Genomic DNA, 18,361 nt, shown 5'->3' on the forward strand with positions numbered 1-18,361 from the left:
GTTGCTTTCAACCTCAGAAAAGCCATGTTTGGGAAGGAGCTCTTCAAAATGCTTATAAGTCCCCAAAGTTCTCTTTACTACTTCCTTTTTCAGTCATTATGGATAATACCTTCATCCTGCCTGTCATTCAGGTCCATAATCTGGGTGGCCTCTTCAACTCAGACCTCTATAGGCTTTCAAATCTTGGCTATGTCTAAGTCTTGCAGAACCCTAATTCGGGACCAGGACTTGATTGTGCTAGACTTGTTGTAAAAATACAGAAAAGACATTCCCTTTCCCAGAGAGTTCACCATTTAAGTTCAGTACGCTCTAGTTAATTCTCCACCTCAAGGGGAATGCAAATCATCCAATAGTTAAAAATCACAAGAAGTTGACATTTTTGACTGTGGGGAGGGTTAGAAAAACAGCCAAGTATCCTACACGCAAATTAACTGAACTTTACTATAAAGCCTCATTTATATTGCAGTGTTTATAAAAGCCACATGTATATTATAGTGAAAAACTACTGCTATCAGAGCTACGCTTATGCAGACAAACCTTCATAGGACTGCCACTTTAGGTAACAACAGTTGATAATAGTGCTGTAGACTAAGCCTTAGACATGAGATAAAAGGTGGATACAAATAAGGAAGTACAAGGAAACAATATTGGACAGCGTGATAGGTTATAGTTCATCCACATCAGCTGTCAGCCATTACCAAGTTCTTTATGGGCATTATGGGAAAGGAGAGTTATCAGAAGAAATTTGAGGGAAGCTAATGAGATTGTCTTGTGGGGGTGAACTGGTAAATCCTCCCAAGCATGAAGGGTACCATGGGAAAAAGCACAAAGTACCTGTCCAGAACTTTAACAGAATGGATTATAAAGACAGACATCACTGGCTAACCTGAAGTAGACTTCTCAATAGGAAATAAGATAAGCAGGTTGGAGACAGGCCTAGGAGGGCCTTTAAAGTGAAGATACATAGCTTAAGTTTAATGCAATGGAGAAAGGGGAATCAGGAGCAAGGTGCGAATGGAACTATATATCAGACTATCAGATAATTCATGGTAGTGATTCTCATGGCAGGCACCCTAGTGTGCTGTAACCTCCTTTTAAGGGTACCACACAATATTATCACTGTTAGGTGTGTAAACAATTACTTATGATTCACAAGAGAAATCCAGAGATTTCAAAAAGGAGCCTATAGTATCCAAAACATTCTGACCTGCTGTGATCTTTCTGGAGTTCTTTGCAACAGAAGAATTGCTTTGGTTCTTTTTTTTTATAGTCAAGAAATGAGTGAAAGTTAAGAGTTGGCATTTTCTGAGGTGTGTCTTGAGTCTAAAAAGTTGAGAACCACTGATCTGTGTTGTCTTTCATGCATCCCTTTATGTCTGGTGCAGCCTCCCTGGGCATTTTTACACATGCTGCGAGGGTTAAGGGGGAAGGGCACTTTAATTAGAGAGGCTTCAAGAGCCACTCTAATTAAAGCGCCTCCAGTATCTTGCATATCATCTTGTGTATCATCTTGCGTATCGTGCTTCAAAATGACAGTGGGAGCGCTTTAAATAAATCTTGTTGGCCAAGCCATTTTGAAGTGCGGAGATGCTGATACATGAGACATGGAGGCTGCTGGAGGCATGCTAATTAGCATACTCCAGCACTCAGTTAATTGGAGTCTGCTCTGATGTGCTGTAATTATACCATGTCTACAGGCACCCCCTGAGCTTATCTGCAAGGCCCCTCTGCTCTTTAAATCCTTCCTAAAACCCATTGCAATGTTTCCTCTTTCCTTTTAGCTAATTGTCCCAATTAGCTGGCCTCTCTCCACCTGCATGTAACCATATTTAATGCCTTTACTGTTTGGGACAGTAAAGACAGTAAAATATTCCTTAATGCCTGAGGGGTGCCTCCTACATAAATCATGAACATTTGCATAGGCACATGAAACCACCAACCAAAACTTGATAGATTTTTGTGTTGTTCCACCTTAATTGAAGATTATGACTTTAAAAAGCTTACATATTTAAATAATTTCATGCTGGAGAAGTTGACACCTAAAGTCGGTGAACACAACTACTCTGAAATAGCTCATGAACAGTTTAGTCTAATTAGTTTATAGCCCCAAAAGTATTGGTCACAATGACTAAATATCCATGAATGACTGCTTTCAAGTAGTTAGCCATTTGCACCTTTTTGAGCTATATTTTGAAGTACTTAGCTATTTTGAGCTATGTTTTCAAGTAGTTAGCCATTTGCACCTTTTGAGCTATATTATGTCATGCCAAGACCCAGTAAAGAAAAGAATAAAAAATATATTACAAAAATTCTAGTGCAAACCGTATAATCTCTAGCTCGCTATGTGTATGATTATTCAGATAAATACTTAATGTGCAGTTCTTACAACAATTCAGACAGCTTGCTATGTAAGAATTACTTGTTTATGATGGGTAAATAATCAAAGATTTTGCTTTGCACTCTTACATGCACTCATTACCAAAAGAGGATAATCCAACAAAATTGATCTTCTCTGCATTGATGAGCCAAGAAAAGCTGAAGAGTATTCAAGCCTTTGCAAATATCAGCTGGCTCAACAGTTGCTATGGAAGAGGTATAGATCAGTACCTTTTAAAACAACTAATTTTCAGGAAGCAAGGATTTCTATGTGTAATATCCTTTATTGGACCAACTGCCTGGTTAGGATTGACAAGCTTTTGTATGTGATACATTCCTCTTCAGGTCTGAGAACAAAACAGGCACAGAGAAAGGATAGTTTGATTAACAGAAGATCAAGGCCTTTCAAAAAGGAAAATGGTTGTTATCACCTGGAGTATGAAGAAATATTACCTGGAATCAGGTAAATTGTAACATGTTGTGAAGTCAATATCAGTGTTCAGTCCTTGGTTCCTAGTCTCCAGCCATCTTATGAATATTTGTTCCCAGGCTCCCCTTCTGAAGTTGTTTTATAAATTTCCCTTGAACATGAAGATAATAAGATCAGAATATTAGTGGTTGTTCTGTGAAAAGTATTATCAGGAGCAAGTTTAATTGTGATTTAGTATTTATGTGCATATATATTTGGAGATAGTTAATCACACTTTAACAAATGACAAAGTTTTTCGTGTACAAATCAATTCAATGTACCAACTAATGAGATGATAGTAACAAGTTATCCTTGTGGCTAACCAGATTTATTGCATTTCATCTCAAACCAAACCAACATTGTTGTTCCAGACAATTGTTCTTTCACCTGAAACTCAGCTTGGCAAATATGCTATGGATGGAGTTGTAGCGGGAACATTTAGACACAGATGATGTCATCCTACTACTTATTTTCTCTTGCCCTTTGCTGGCTAGCTATTTGCACCAACCTTCCCTGCCCTCTACCTCACACTCAAGTTACTTCAGGTTTCTTTCACCAACCCTCATCATTTTTTCTTTTTTTCCCCTTTTTCCCCTTACCTCTCTTCTGTAATACTCCTTATCATCTGATACTCCCTTCCTAACATATCTCACCCAAAAATATAAATACACATTCTTGCAAACCACCACAGTGTTCACTCTGCCTGTGTACCCTCTTCTCATCTTTTCTCTCTTTCATCTGTTTACACTGTAAATTCTTCAGGGCAGGAAAAAAGCTCTTAGTGCAGGTTTGCACTGTACCCAGACTTTGCCAATAGATACTTGCCTGGAGGAGTTTATAATGCAAAGAGATAAGACAGACAACTGTAGAGGGAAAAAGCCTCTTAGCAACATAGCACAAAGAACAATAGTGAGCACAATTCATATTGTTATCTCTGATCCATACAGTCCTGTATGATTTGGGTCTCAAGTGAAGAAATACCTTCCTCCCTTCCTTACTCATCATGCTCCCCAGCTCCATTGTGGTGGCTGAGATCATGGGGAATTTGCACACTGACAATCTTTACATTTCATAGTTTCATAATTTCATAGTTGGTAGGGTCGGAAGGGACCTGAGCAGATCATCGAGTCCGACCCCCTGCCATGGCAGGAAAGAGTGCTGGGGTCAAACGACCCCAGCAAGGTGTTCATCTAGCCTCCTCTTAAAGACCCCCAGGGTAGGAGCCAGCACCACTTATTTGAAAGTCTGTGATCAAAGGTAGACAGGCCCTTTATACTGGGATTCCCTTTACCTGTTGCTGCAACAGAACTTAACTTTGTCATCATTAAAAGGCTTTTCTGTGGGACTGTAAGATTTTTAATTTAGCGCATGCTCTGCGAGTGTTTATATTTATTCAGTTTATATATGTAAAAATATAAAATAAAAATAATTGTCAAAGAACCAGGACTTCAGTTACAACATCCCGTTAGTTTTACAGTACAACATATCAGCTAGGAGTGTGTAAACAAGAATGGCATGTTTTGTTTATTAAATAAATTAGATGTTTTTACAAGAAGTAGTTGTAATCCAGTACATAGCAGCTGGATAAAAGCTGATAATAAACAAGATCTTTATTCAGAACCTGAGTCTGTCAGGCAACATTAACCCCAGTGGTAGAGCATCCCCAGTAACTTCATTGCAGAATGCTGATAAGCAAAAGAAGTTGCTGCCAGAAATGTCTGGACGAAGCCCATTTTGAAATATATAGCAATGACATCTGTATTGTCTCCTTCTGTTGTGCTGTTGTCTTTGTGTGCACACATATTAGAATGCCTACACCTCTAGGATGGGATCGATTAAACCTGCTTACCTGGTCAACAGGTTCACTTATTATATATTCATGTAGAGTAGTACACAGAGATCAATAAAAAATGAGGTCCATTATGCTAAGCACTGTAGAAAGTAATACTTTTCCCAAGGAGTTTGCAATCTAAAGATACATGAGCTAGTAGGGAAAAGAGGTATGCTATACAGGCAGGGTGAACAAAGTGATGGTCTGCAAATATGAGCTGAGTTGGTTTTTTAGCCCATTTCCCTATCATAAAACTGAGATAAACCTCCAGTTTCCCAATCTAAATCTGGGCAGGGACCTTCTCATATGTAGATATGTTGTTTTGAATAACTTATCAGGCAAAGATCTCCAGTCCTTTCTTGTACTATCACTACAAATATAGCAGGTTCAGCTGATGGATCCCAATGTCTGTAGTAAGTCATGAGTTCTAGTTTTACAGCTATATACACGTGCTCAATTTCTAAAATACTCTTGTATCTGTATCATTTGCTTTATGGATCACTCTGAACTAAGCTCTTGGTGAATTCATTTTCACCTGCTGAAAATGTCATTCAGGCTTCTAGATCTTTTTAAGGTATCATGCCAACTTGTTGCAAAAACAATGTTCTTTGAAATCTATATATGTGTGTGTGTGTGTGTATATATATGTATGTATGTGTGTGTGTGTGTGTGTGTGTGTGTGTGTGTATCAAGGAAAATGTTACCTAGTTCAGCCTTTGAACTATACTTTGCTTGTATGTCCCAGAAATCTGTGGCCTTGACACTCACCTGTAGCTAAGGAGCACATAGCAAACCCTGTTACATGCACAAAAATGATGTTAAAACAGCTTTTGCACTCACCTGATCCTGGGAAGGTCCCCAAGGTAAATTGCAACATCTAAAGGCAGTTTCTATTTGTCCCCATTAGCTGCAGCCCCAGTGTGGCACCTTTGTATCAGTGGTCACAGGAGTGGCATAGACTTACCCTCATTCCTTCCAAATTCCCTAAACCAGTCACAAGGGGTGCCCAAGTAATAAGTATGCCAGCTCACCACAGCTAGAAGATGGTCACTATACTATGCAAACTTGTGTAGTTGGCTGCATGGGCTCAATGTCTGCCTCTTATTAGAAGTGCAGTACTAAACTCGGCAGCCTCAGGACAGAACAGGATTTGGGCCTGCTTACTTGGTCTGCTTAACTTCAGAAACTATCTAAATTGCATGCTAGTCTTTTTATTAGAAAGATGAGTTGCTTTTTTTAGCAGTCATGTAATGGCTGCTTTCGTGACATAAGATGGTATTTGCTCAGATCCACAAAGGGATATGGGAATGGCAACACAGAGATTTTCCATGCCTGGCTTTAGGTGGCTAGCTTCAGGCATGGAATTCTCAAACCCGGATTAGACCCCTATGTTTTCTGTATGGTGAATGAGGGAATTTGTATGAATAGCAATAGGATTCATAATAGATAGCATGCTGAACAAGGGGATGCCTATACTACACAGTAAGGGACATAAAAGAAAAAGATGTATCTGAAAAACTGCCTCAGAGTATTCTCCAGAATATCCCTAGCCCTCAGTACCTATGTGAGCGTGGGATAAAAACTGCTTCCTAAATTTAGGCATCAAAATCATCCTTTTGAGTACAGATAACTGAGTCACCACCATCATCCTACTTTTATAGAATAGCCTAGTGGTTAGACCACTTGTCAGGAATGTGGGAGACATCCTCAGCCTGAAGTCAGTCAAGCTTCCATCTCTCACTTCTCTCACCTCCATTCTTAAACAAGAAATGACCAGGAGCCATTTCTAACACTTCTGCTGAAGCTGGGGCCAGTGCAAAGCAAGGAATGCAAATTAATGGGGCCAGAAAGAAAGAGCATAGGAAAGAAGAAAATTCTGCAAGCCAAGTGATAACAGCATTCAGCTAAAAGGGGAAACATCTAGGTTCTAGTGTATTTCCAGGCTTGGTGCATGTGATTGGGGGCAGGTAGGTGAACAGGGCATACTCATGTATGGCCCTTCCCAGGGGCACTAGAGACATGTTGTCCACATTAGTAAGAGGTGTAAGAGTTTTTTCATCTGGGACTGCATACTTGCATTATAGGAAATGTCTAGGATTACTGGAAGTTAATTGGTTAGAAAGGAACTTATTCTTCTCAGACATACAATTTCAGGCAGTCAGTGACTCAGAATAATGTTAAATTGTTTTTAAGTGTTTATTCACAGCAATCCAGGGTCAAATATTCAGAGAAATTGTATCTGCTGTTGATGAGGCCTTCATCTTCATGTATGACTTGGTCACTTGATGTGACACCCAAAGTGGTCTGTAACGTAGAAGTCTGGCTGACTGACAGCGCAGGAACAGTATTTTAAACTTATTCTCCAATCTACCCTTTATTCACACAGATCCAGATCTCATAAGGACAAAATTGGAGCCAGTCAGTTACAATTATCTATTTACATTTGATTTGTGCATCTAGAGACAATGCTAACATACCATCCTGATAATCTCCATATTTCCCAAACATATAAAGATTTCCAGAGAATCCAATACAAATGTTCTCTGGTGTGGTGATAAAATTCAAATGGCTTGTTGTCTTGGATAATCCCATCCCCATCCTCATTAAAAAACTAGGCGACTGTGGCATTGATGCCTACACAGTCAGATAGATTGCAGATTGGCTCAAGGGTCGTACTTAGAGGGTGGTGGACGGGTCATATTTGACCTGGGGGGAAGTGGGCAGCAGAGTCCCCCAGGGCTCGGTCCTGGGGCCTGCGCTGTTCAACATCTTAATCAGCGATTTGGACTACAGGGTGAAATGCAACCTGTTTAAATTCACTGATGATACCAAAATTTGGGGTGAGGTGAGCATGCTAGTAGGGAGGGAAAGACTGCAACAAGACCTGGATAAGTTACAGGAGTGGGCTGACATAAACAAGATGCATTTCAATACTGGCCAGTGCAGGGTGCTGCACTTAGGCAGTAGAAACCAGCAGCACGCTTATAGAATGGGAAACTCCCTTCTTGAGAGCACGGAGGCAGAAAGGGATCTTGGAGTCATTATCGACTCCAAGATGAACATGGGCCGACAATACGAGGTCTCGGTTGGCAGGGCTAACCGGACCTTGTCGTGCATCCACAGGTGCGTCTCAAGTAGAGCCAGGGAGGTGATACTCCCCCTCTACGCAACACTGGTCAGGCCACAGCTGGAGTACTGTGTCTGGTTCTGTGCGCCCCATTTCAGGAGGGATGTGGACAACATTGAGAGGGTCCAGAGGTGGGCCACCCACATGATCCAGGGACAACAGGGCAGACCCTACAATGAGAGACTGCGGGACCTGAACCTGTTCAGCCTTCACAAGAGAAGGCTGAGGGGGACCTGGTGACTGTCTATAAACTCACTAGGGGGGACCAGAAGAGTTTGGGGGAGACCTTGTTTCCCCTAGCACCCTCTGGCATAACAAGGAATAACGGCCACAAGTTGTTGGAGAGTAGGTTTAGATTAGACATCCATAAGAACTGCTTCACAGTTAGGGCGGCTAGGATCTGGAACCAACTTCCAAGGGAAGTGGTGCTGGCTCCTACCCTGGGGGTCTTTAAGAGGAGGCTTGATACCTACTTAGCTGGGATCATTTGAGCCCAGTTTTTTTCTCCTGCCCAGGCAGGGGTTCGGACTTGAAGATCTATAAGGTCCCTTCCAAACCTACTTCTATGATTTTATGATTCTATGATAAGCATCTATAGTCCCTGTTTAAATTGTACTTAACACAATCCAGTCTGTGTGATTTCTTGATTTGCAATTTCCAGGTCAAACTAGTTTTTGAAATGTCGCTGCCCGAGAACAGCAATCCTGAGACCAGCAAAAGAATGTCCAGGGAGGTTAAAGTGTTGTGCCACTGGCTTCTGTGTCATTTTAAAACTGTTATCAGATTGGTGTTGATTCATTCTTACACATAGAGATTGCCCCATCTGCCTGATTTAGATAGCAGAGGGGCACTGTAAGAAGATGATGGTGTATATGACTTTGGAGCTAAGTACAGACAGTCAAAGGCTAGGGACAGACATTCAAAGAGCCTGAATTGATTCAAACTTTGCAGGTTAGTCTAACCTGCAAAGCTTGAATCGATTTGGAGGTGGATAGACATTCCTTTTTCATTCTAGAATTGCAGGCACATGCCTACAGTGGCTCAGGCTAGAACCCGAGGGGTGGGGTGGGGGGGCCGAAGGAGGGGGCACTAGAGCAGCCCTCCCTTTGATTCCATAGTGCTGAGCCATTGAGGGTTGTGGCCATGGCCCCAGCAGGATACTCTGATTATCCACACTCCCACCCCAAGCACCCCAGCAGGGAATGTTTATCAACTGTAACTCATAAATGTAATAGATTTTGTAGACATTAGGGGCTGGAAGGGACCTCACGAGATCATCAATACCAGCTCCCCTGTCATAGGCAGGAAGTCTGCTTTCAGTCTTTATCAACCCATTAAGAAAACAAAGCCTCTCTCCAAGCTCTTCTTAAACAGCTTTTCCAAGGAAGAACATTGAGCTACCTGTTGATTAGCTCCAAAAAGCCTGTCTGTCTTTGTTGTCTCCCACAGCAGTGACCGTAGCCAGCATGTGGTCTGCTAATTAATGCTGAGGTGTCTCCATATGGCAGAGGGATGGGGGGGAATAATCCCTGCTTAGCAGGGAGAAGCCAGGCAGATGCTCTGTGCCTGCAAGTCTCTGTCAGAGCTCCAGCCAGGGAACAGAGGGGAGGGGTCAGCCCTGCTATGGAGCAAACAGCCCACCCAGCCCAGAGAACATGCTGGGGGAATCTGGTTTATCTTAAACCAGCAAGGGGTCTGGGACAGACATTGCATAAACTGGGTTGACCCAATCAGTTAAATCTGATACTACATTCAACCAGGTTTATCTCAAACTGGTTTCAGCCATTTTCAAACTGATTTATACACACTAAACATCTGTTTTGTTACAGGTTTAAATTAGTTTCTGATCACTTAAACCAGTTTATGTGCAATGTCTGTCCCTAGCCAAAAAGCCTAAGGCTGAATCAATTCAGTCTTTGTAGATTAGTCAAAACTGAGGAGATTAAACTGAGAAACAACTGGACACACATTTACTTTTGATTCAAGGAAATGCAACCACATTCCTGCAGTGGCTCAGGCCAAAAGCTGGAGGGGAGGGGGAAGGGGAAGGTGCTAGAGCAAGGTTCTCTGACACATAGCCAGCATGGACTGTGTGTTGACTTCCTCTACCTACTTCTGACTGCCCCCGAGGTCTCTGGGATTTGCAGTCCAGACTTACAGCAGTAGGACTTTTACTGCTTCCAGGCACAGGCAGGGGCTGCTTCTTGGTGCCTCTGGGATTTGTAGTCCACAGTTGCACCCAGCAGTAAGTTTGAGCAGGGGAAGGGTTGTTTATTTCCTGGCTCTGGACCCAGACCCCAGCTGGGGTTTGCCTGTGGGGAGGCAGTCCTTGCCTTCACCCCTCCCATGCCTGCTTCTCTGCTGAAGCAGATATCACAGCCCAGCCCAGCCCAGGACTGGAAGGCATGCTGGGATGCTGGGAGACTCTGATTTAACTTAAACCAGGAAGGGGGATGGGTCAGACATTTAATAAACAGGTTTGACCCAAATCAGTTAAGGCTCATACTACAGTCAACCAGATTTATCTTAAACCATTTTCAGCCATTCTGAAACTAGTTTACGTGCGCTGAACTTATGCTCTGTTACAGGTTTAAATCAGTGTCTTATTACTTAAACTGGTTTATGTGTAACTTTTGTCCCTATCCTGGTAAAGCTGAAGCTGAATGAACCTCAGATGGTATACTATTTGTTATTTAGCTCAGAGATGATATGGTCTGTATTGATGTGGGGGCAAAACAAGCATTTGGGTCCATTGCAAGGCCTAGTGCCTTGGTGAGAATGGAGTTAGTTATTCTGTTGCTTGAGAGATGTTTTTTGAGGTTGAGGGGCTGTCTGTAAACCAGAACAGGTTTGTCCACCATGGCTACCTTGAGATGGTCATTCATTTCTGGGAGAGGTTGGATGTCATTAATGATGTGCATGATGTATTCAAGTTGGGACTGTAGGTGACAGTCAAAGGGATTCTATTGTCCTTGTCCTGGGGTTGATATTGCAGAAGGTCAGAGCAAATGTCTGAGTCTGGCTTTGTTGATTTAAGTGGATATAATTTTGGAATCATATTGTAATTATGGGAATCTCTGCTCCAGAACTTTTAAGATGTGCCTTCTTGTCAGTGGGATCAGAGCAGAAACAGTTGTAAGGTAGAGCTTGGCTGTAGATGATGGACCTGATGGTGTGCTTAAGATAAAAACTGATGATGATGGTAGCTGTGGCCATCAATTGGTTTCCAGTACAATGTGGTGGCAATGTGGCCATTGCAAACCTTCACTGTATTGTCTAGGAAATGAACATGCTGGGTGGAGTATTCCAGAGTTAGTTTGCTGGAGTGGTATAAGTTGTTAAAGTACTGGTGAAATTCTTTAGACATTCCTTCCCACATGTCCGTATTATGATGTCATTGAGGTACCTGAGTTATAGGAGGGGGATGAGAGGCCAGCTGCAGAAGAAATGGACATTGGCATAATGAGGGCCATACATGTGCCCATTGTAATGCCCATCTTTTGTAGTTACATGGAATCCCCAGCTCTGAAATAGTTGTGTGTGAGGACAAAGCAGGAGAGTGTAATGGGAACAGAAGCAATATTCTTGTCTGGGATAATGTTCTTTATAGCTTGTAATCCATTTTCCTGAGGGGAATGTTGATGTACACAGATGCAGCATACATGGTAGTTAAAATGGTCATTTGCTGGATGCCTGTCAGTGGAGCCTAATTTCTTTAAGAAATTGCTGGTGTTTTTCAAATAGCTGGCAGCTCTAGTGTCATATAGGTATAGGATAGAGACAATATAGCCAGAAACACCTTCCATGATAGTGCCTATGCCAAAGATGATGAAGCAGATGTGATTAAGAGAAATTTCAGGAAATGTTTGGTTTTGAGAACCAATCCATACCATCTCCTCGGTGCTCTTAGGACATAGGAATATAGGACTGGAAGGGACCTTCTTGGGCCATCAAGTCATCCTCTGTATTCACAGATAGTCTTTTACCCAATGAATTTCTAGATTTGCCACTTCAAAACACTCGCATGCAACTGCAAGGTACAAGAGCACTTCATAATATGTCCTATGTAGACACAGGGAGACTATGCCTGCTACTACAACAACAGGGAAGCAGATAATAAATTCTCAGAAGATTCTAGGCAGAGGACTATGCCCCATATAATAGAGTAAGGCAAAACACCCCTCTGCTCTTACCAACGAAAATTAGGGGAAGCAAAACTTTCCTGACCACAAATTTAGCAATTGGATATCCCTGAACCAGAAACATGCAACAATATGATCACAGCTCTGTGCTTTGGCAAATTCAGGTTCTCAACAGAGCTAGTTTGCAGGACTGTGTGAAGCTTCAGTCACCGAGATAATTCGGATACGATTCCGCCTGATTTGGCAGCTGAATCATCAAATCCAAATTGAATTGGGAGACCTATTAGAAGCTTAAAATCAATTCAAAGCATCCGAATTGATTCAGAAAAGATTCAGTGATTCAGAAGGCTATCTTGCAGGGAAACAGAATCTGAGAAGTGAGGGGCAGGAGGGGGGAAAGACAGCTCTGATATTGACATCTGTAGCTGGCTAGTGACTGTAATCTTTCCCTGAGTTCCCTTCCAATCAAGTGCTCTAGGGGAGGGATGCAGAAACAGCATATAAGGCTCTGTGTGAATCCTTTCTCTCCCTTATGCGAGCTGTCTGTCTGGAAGCAACAGTGTGTCAAAGGTACTGACTTTAGTCAGTCTCTTGCTAGTCTCTTCTCGGAAAGGATTGGATACATATTACTAATTACCCTTCCAATCAAGTGCCTAGAATCCCTCTACTTATCACTACCCAATCCATTCCTTTCAACCTATTCTTCTCCCAAAATCCTCTTATTTGTTCTTGTTAATTTTTCCCCAAACTTTTTAAAAAGAAAGCTGTGTTTTCCATTGCAGCGTGTCACCCATCACTGTGCAGGAAAGCACATATATTAGACACGCACACACGTATATTAAACAGATACAAGATATATTACACACACACATATATTTAACACATACAAAATATATTACACACACACATATATTAAACATATACAAGATATATTACACATTAGGGCTGTGGAAAGCTTTGGGTGCTGATTCAATTTGGAGGAGATTTCGCCCAATTCAGCAGCTGAATCTCCAAATCCAAAACCATTTGATGGCCAAATCTCCAAATCCAAATTCAAAGCCTTCGAATGAATTCAGAAAAGATTTGGAGAAAGATTCAGAGATTTAGCGATTCGGGCAGTCCCCACTTGCTGCCACAGGGAGCTGGACCCGGGCTCTGTGCTGGTAAGTGTGGCGGGGGGGCTGGAAGGGGAGGACCATGGAGGGACCCCTGCCAGGCCCCATTCCCTGCCTGCTCCCCCAGCCCCCCTGAAGACCCCTGCCCCGCACCCACTCTCCCAGTCCCATCAATGGCTGCCCCACCTGACCTCAGCTGCCCGGCACTTTAAAAAAAAAAAAAAGCACCACAATCACCAGCTGCTGCAGCAGCCATCGGGGCCTCTGGGGGCTCATGGCAGAGCTTCCAATGCAGCATGAGGCAATGGGAAGCAGCAGGGATTTCCCCCCTCCCCCCACCTGGCAGGAGTCAGAGAGTGTGGGGCTTTTTTTTTTTTTAAAGAGCCGGGATGCTGGGGCCAGGCAGGGCAACCATTGACATGGCTGGGAGAGTGGGCAGGGGATGGGGGCTCATGGCAGATTCCCCACACACACTGCAGGGCAGTGGGGGGCAGCAGGGATCACTCCCCCCGACCTACCTGGCAGGATCTGGTGAGCACAGGGTTTTTTTTTTTTTTTAAAGAGCTGAGACCCTAGGGCTGGGCGGGGCAGCCATTGACAGGACTGGGAGAGCAGGCAGGGGATGGGGCCTGTTTGATTTGGAGATTTGGCCCATTCAGCGGTGGCTGAATCTCTGAATCAGTTTCAGCTGAATCGATTTGGGACAGTGATTTGAATCACTGAATGCTGAGAGAGAAAGAAGATAGATGCACACAAACCCATTACAATGGTCCGCAATAGTGGAGGGAGTAGGTTGGAGAAAGTTCCTCAGTCTATATAGAGTCTCATCATGGGGGTCCTCTTCGGGTGGAGCAGGGTGGTCCATTGTCGAAGATTCCTCTCGAAGTCCATCAGGTGCAGAGGACTTTGAGACACACACATTTTCCAACACTGCAAACATTATGAAGTGTGCTGGAAAAGCAGGTGTCAGGTCTTCTAGCAAGGGAGGGAGAGGGGCTAGAGGGGGTAGGGGGAGAGCTGCAAGTTCCCCCCCCCCAACATAGATGCACCCTCTTTCTTGGCAGTGATGAATCTTCTACTGCCAGTGGGAGCAAGAAGGTGGGAGCAGTGCCTGTCCCTGCACCTGCACCATCTCCACTAATACAAGAAATAGCCACCAGCATGACAGTCTTCTCCACCCCAATTTCAGCTCCCAGTGTGAGCCTCCCAGTGCCAGAGGAGGAGCTGGATCTGAAAGCAGGGGAGCTGGGTGCCATAGGCAGGGAAATTCTGGGAAAGGATGGGAAATCTGATTTGTGCTCCACACCCCTCAAAATTCCCCTAGAGGCAGGTCTCCTTCTCCAGAAGGCACCTCAGAGGAGGTTGTGCGGGCAGGTGGCTCAACTTCCCCTGTTGTTGTGTCTCTGCCTGGTGAGGCAGGGGATAAGGCAGGATCTCCACTGTCAACCCAGAAGTGGTGGGGAGGGGGTAACCTCCAGCCACTACACGCATGCACAATCCTGACTAGGGAAGGCCCAGACCTGTAAGATCTTTGAGAGGCCTGAGGCTTACTGGTTGCTGTGGAGTTGTGGGGCTCCAGGTGATCTTAGCTGCCTGGGATGCCATCTGTGAGGCATGGGCCCCAGTGCAGGGGAGGTACAGAGCTGCAGAACGGATGTGGATGTCACCCCTAGACATCAGGGGCCTAAATGGGCAGCCCTTCTGCCTGGGTAACATGTGAATCAGTTTTCTGTTAAGGCATGGCAGGTGAAAGAGGGGCAGGTGGTTTGCCCAGAAACAGGTGGGCAGGCCAAGATCTAACTGGAACTGGGAAGGCCCCCTGTTACAGGCTACCATCCCTGCTGTTTTCATCCCACTCTGCCTACACACACACAAGTGACATGAGTTTTGCTTTCAATGGTTTGAGGTGCAGTTTCACAGAAATCCTTTCCCCCAGCTCCTTAAAACATGGCAGGCTTCATGCCCTCAGAAGGGGCTACCATCCCTGCTGTTTTCATAAATTCTGCAAAAAAAATGACAAAGTTATAGATAGGTATTTTAGTGATTTCCCATTATAGTCTATGGCCAAATCACACTGAATCACTGCCAAATCTTTCAAATCTGATTCAGCTGAATCAACTTGGGAGAGTGATCCAAATCACCAAATTGAATCACTGTCCCCCAAATTGCCCAAATCTGAATCAAATACTGGCACCTTCGCACAGGTTTCTGTAGGTACAGGAACCACAGAGGCAAGTACAATAGTTAGAACCAGAACTGGAATGAACTAATTGCATTACTTGTGATTGTCTCTCAGATTTTGCTGCCCAAAGGTTGGCAAGAAGTTACCATATACTTAGGTTTAGGCCAGTACATCAATACATTTAATGAATTACAAAACCATATGTAGCTATCAACATACTTAACATTTAAATGATGTGCATAAAATTGTTGTTAGCCTATAATCTGTATCAACAAATGGGCCCACACCAAAAATCCCAGGTCATGGTAAAGGCTTACTCAGGAAAGTCCAGATTCTGTGTCAAACATTGTAGTTCTGTTCCCTTTCCACATTACAAATTTGTACTTGTCTTCCTCTATGTTTGGGGAGGATATTGTTGTGTGAACACAGAGAACATAAATCAGAAAAATATCATTTTCACAGGCCACTGCTACTACTGCATCGGATATAATTAATTTTGTATCTAGGATCAGGACTCCATGACAGACCCTCTTTCTGTTTTTTTCTGTTTTCTGATGTTGCTTATTTTGGGCAGATAGTTGAAACTGAGTGAAGCCTCTAAGCTGAGGGTTTATGGCTGGAACAGATATTTAAGAGAATAATCCTTCATCATAGTTAGGCTGCAAAGGGTAAATGGTAGGCATCAGGCACAGTAGTCTTGATTGACAGATATACCAGGTACCTCTTATCTAGCCAAACTGAAGGAGCAGTTAAATGCCCCTTTGTGTGGTGATAGCTGAAATAACAGAAAGTACCATCCTATATAAAAGCCACCAGGTCAGGGTCTGAGAAGCTAAACCATGTGGGCTACAGAGTTTCCCTGGGGAAAGAGGAATTGATTGGTTGTAGCTGTGTTCAAATATATAAAGTGACCAGAAAGCCTGAGAAAGTAGAAAAACAGCAAGAAAAAGTCATGTGTGAAGCCTTGAGATAGCACAGAAGCAGAATTCCACTGGACACAGGTTTCACTGCCATGGCAAGCTTGCCCATAAACTTGCCTGCTGCTGTTTGTTCATTCAGTGTTCTTAGCGATAGAATCATAGAATCAGTGAGTCGGAAGGGACCTAGACAGATCATCGAGTCCGACCCCCTGCCATGGGCAGGAATGACACTGGGGGTGGGAGGGGCCATAAGAACCCAGCCACGTGCCTATCCGTCTCCTCTTGAAGATCTCCAGGGAAGGCAGGGAAGGTGAGAGCACCACCTCTCTGGGAAGCCTATTCCAGGCTCTGGCCACCCTTACAGTGAAGTAGTTCTTCACTGTAGAAGGCTGTATACATTCTCTGGAAACAAACAGGGCTGAATTAAAGAAATACCTGACTTCTAAAAATCAATTTCTCCCTCTAAAAGAGCAACACAGCAAAGTCCCAAATATTAGCTAACAACTGAAGCCAAAGGTACCTATATTATAATTTGATGCTGTTAGGATGATCTCTGAAGGGCCAGGAGGGACTTCTCTATCTCTTCTGCCAGGTTACTTTCCCAAAATTCCAAAGTTCCCTTCTCCTTGAAAGCATATGTAGCATGTAAGCACCAAAGATTGCAGCTGGCTTGGGCTGTAGTTAGAGAAACAGGGAAAAACCAGGACGGAAACTTGAACTGCCTGGAATAGAATTACTTAGTGTTAGCTTATTTATATGAACTGGAACAGGGGTCTCTAGCCTCTGTTACTGGGGTGATTATGCAGGCTATGGACTGCAAGCTGCAAAGTGCTGAAAGTTGCAAGCATCAGGGACACAAGCCTACTAATTATGTAAGGGAAAAGCTTGAGCTGTATTATGTGCAGGTAACTGGACATAATGAAGTCAAGGAAAATAAACCCTGCACTCAGGACAGAATAAGAAGTCTGGCTCAGGCGTAGATGGGGCTTCTTGAAAGGCTGTGAAAGTTATAGTAAGGCTGAAGTTGGCCTAAGCCAACAATAGAGGGCAAAGGGTATGCCTTCAATACTGTATGGGGTCCATGAGGTTGTGACTATATTTAGTTGATGATTTTGTTTGTTTACACAGCAAGACATGGGGTGGCTTGTAGGAAGGCCACTGAGGATACCTGGAAAAAGGGTGCTGTTTGTTCCGCTGATTTGGGGCACTGGCACTGTAGCGACTGAATGACAGAAAGAGAGAGAAAGAGAGAGCTCTGGGAAGAGCTAGGGATTCACAGGCAATATCCCTGATCAAGTCAGATTCGAGGAAGCCCAGTGATACGCAACATAGTGAAAGGCACCTAAGGTTTCACTCTGGCTATCTGAAAGCTGCTTCCCCTATTTATCATAGAATCACAGAAATTAAGGGCTAAAAGGGACATTGAAATATCATCAAGTCCAACCCCCCTGCTCTGGGCAGGAATACTGCTGAGATCAAATGATCCCAGTAAGGTGTCTGTCCAGCCTCCTCTTGAAGACACCAAGGCTGGGGACTGCACCTTCTTGGGAAGTCTATTCCAGATTTTGGTCACTCTTACTATACAGAAGTTCTTCCTTACATCCAACCTGAAACCATCCTGGTTGGGCTAACAGAAACCTGGTGGGACCCTACCCATGATTGGGCAGTGGGCATTGAGGGCTGAAAGCTATACAGTCAGGATAGATTGGGGAAAAAAGGGGAGAGGCATTGCCCTATATGTTAAGGAGCATTATACATCTTATGTAATAAAGATGGGGACAGAAGAAGGCCAGACTGAAGTCCTGTGAGTCAGATTACAAGGGGGTAGGGGTGAAAGGGACTTGGTAGTGGGGGTCTACTAGAGACCCCTACACCAGGTGGATGAGTTAGATTTAGAATTGTCAAGATAGCTCTCAAGGGCAGTATACTCAAAGGACCTGGTTGTCATGGGTGACTTAAATTACCTGCACATCTGCTGGGAGGAGCAGTTGGCCAGGTCTGCTTGTTCACGTACATTCCTAACCTGCATACAGGACCTGCACCTAACAGAGGAAGTATGCAGTCCCACTAGGAGAAATGCCTTACTTGACTTCATGCTGGCTACAGGGGAGGATTTGGTGGGGGATCTGTGGGTACAGGGTAACCTAAGAGATAGTGACTACCTGTTGATAGGATTCACTATCCAGCATAAGGTGGGAA

General features: G+C 43.7%; 1 long non-coding RNA gene across 1 annotated transcript in view; it reads right to left on the reverse strand.

Annotated features, from left to right (window-relative positions):
* Positions 1-13,344: 13,344 nt before the first annotated feature.
* Positions 13,345-18,361, reverse strand: part of LOC149869533 (uncharacterized) — a 44,870-nt gene continuing 39,853 nt past the window's right edge. Inside the window, exon 3 of the long non-coding RNA XR_016441489.1 lies at positions 13,345-15,062. This is a non-coding gene — a long non-coding RNA (uncharacterized LOC149869533). The remainder of the gene's footprint in view (positions 15,063-18,361) is intronic.

Source organism: Crocodylus siamensis, chromosome 3 (assembly GCF_052110815.1).
Source record: "Crocodylus siamensis isolate JL-2025a chromosome 3, ASM5211081v1, whole genome shotgun sequence".
Lineage (NCBI taxonomy): Eukaryota > Metazoa > Chordata > Crocodylia > Crocodylidae > Crocodylus > Crocodylus siamensis.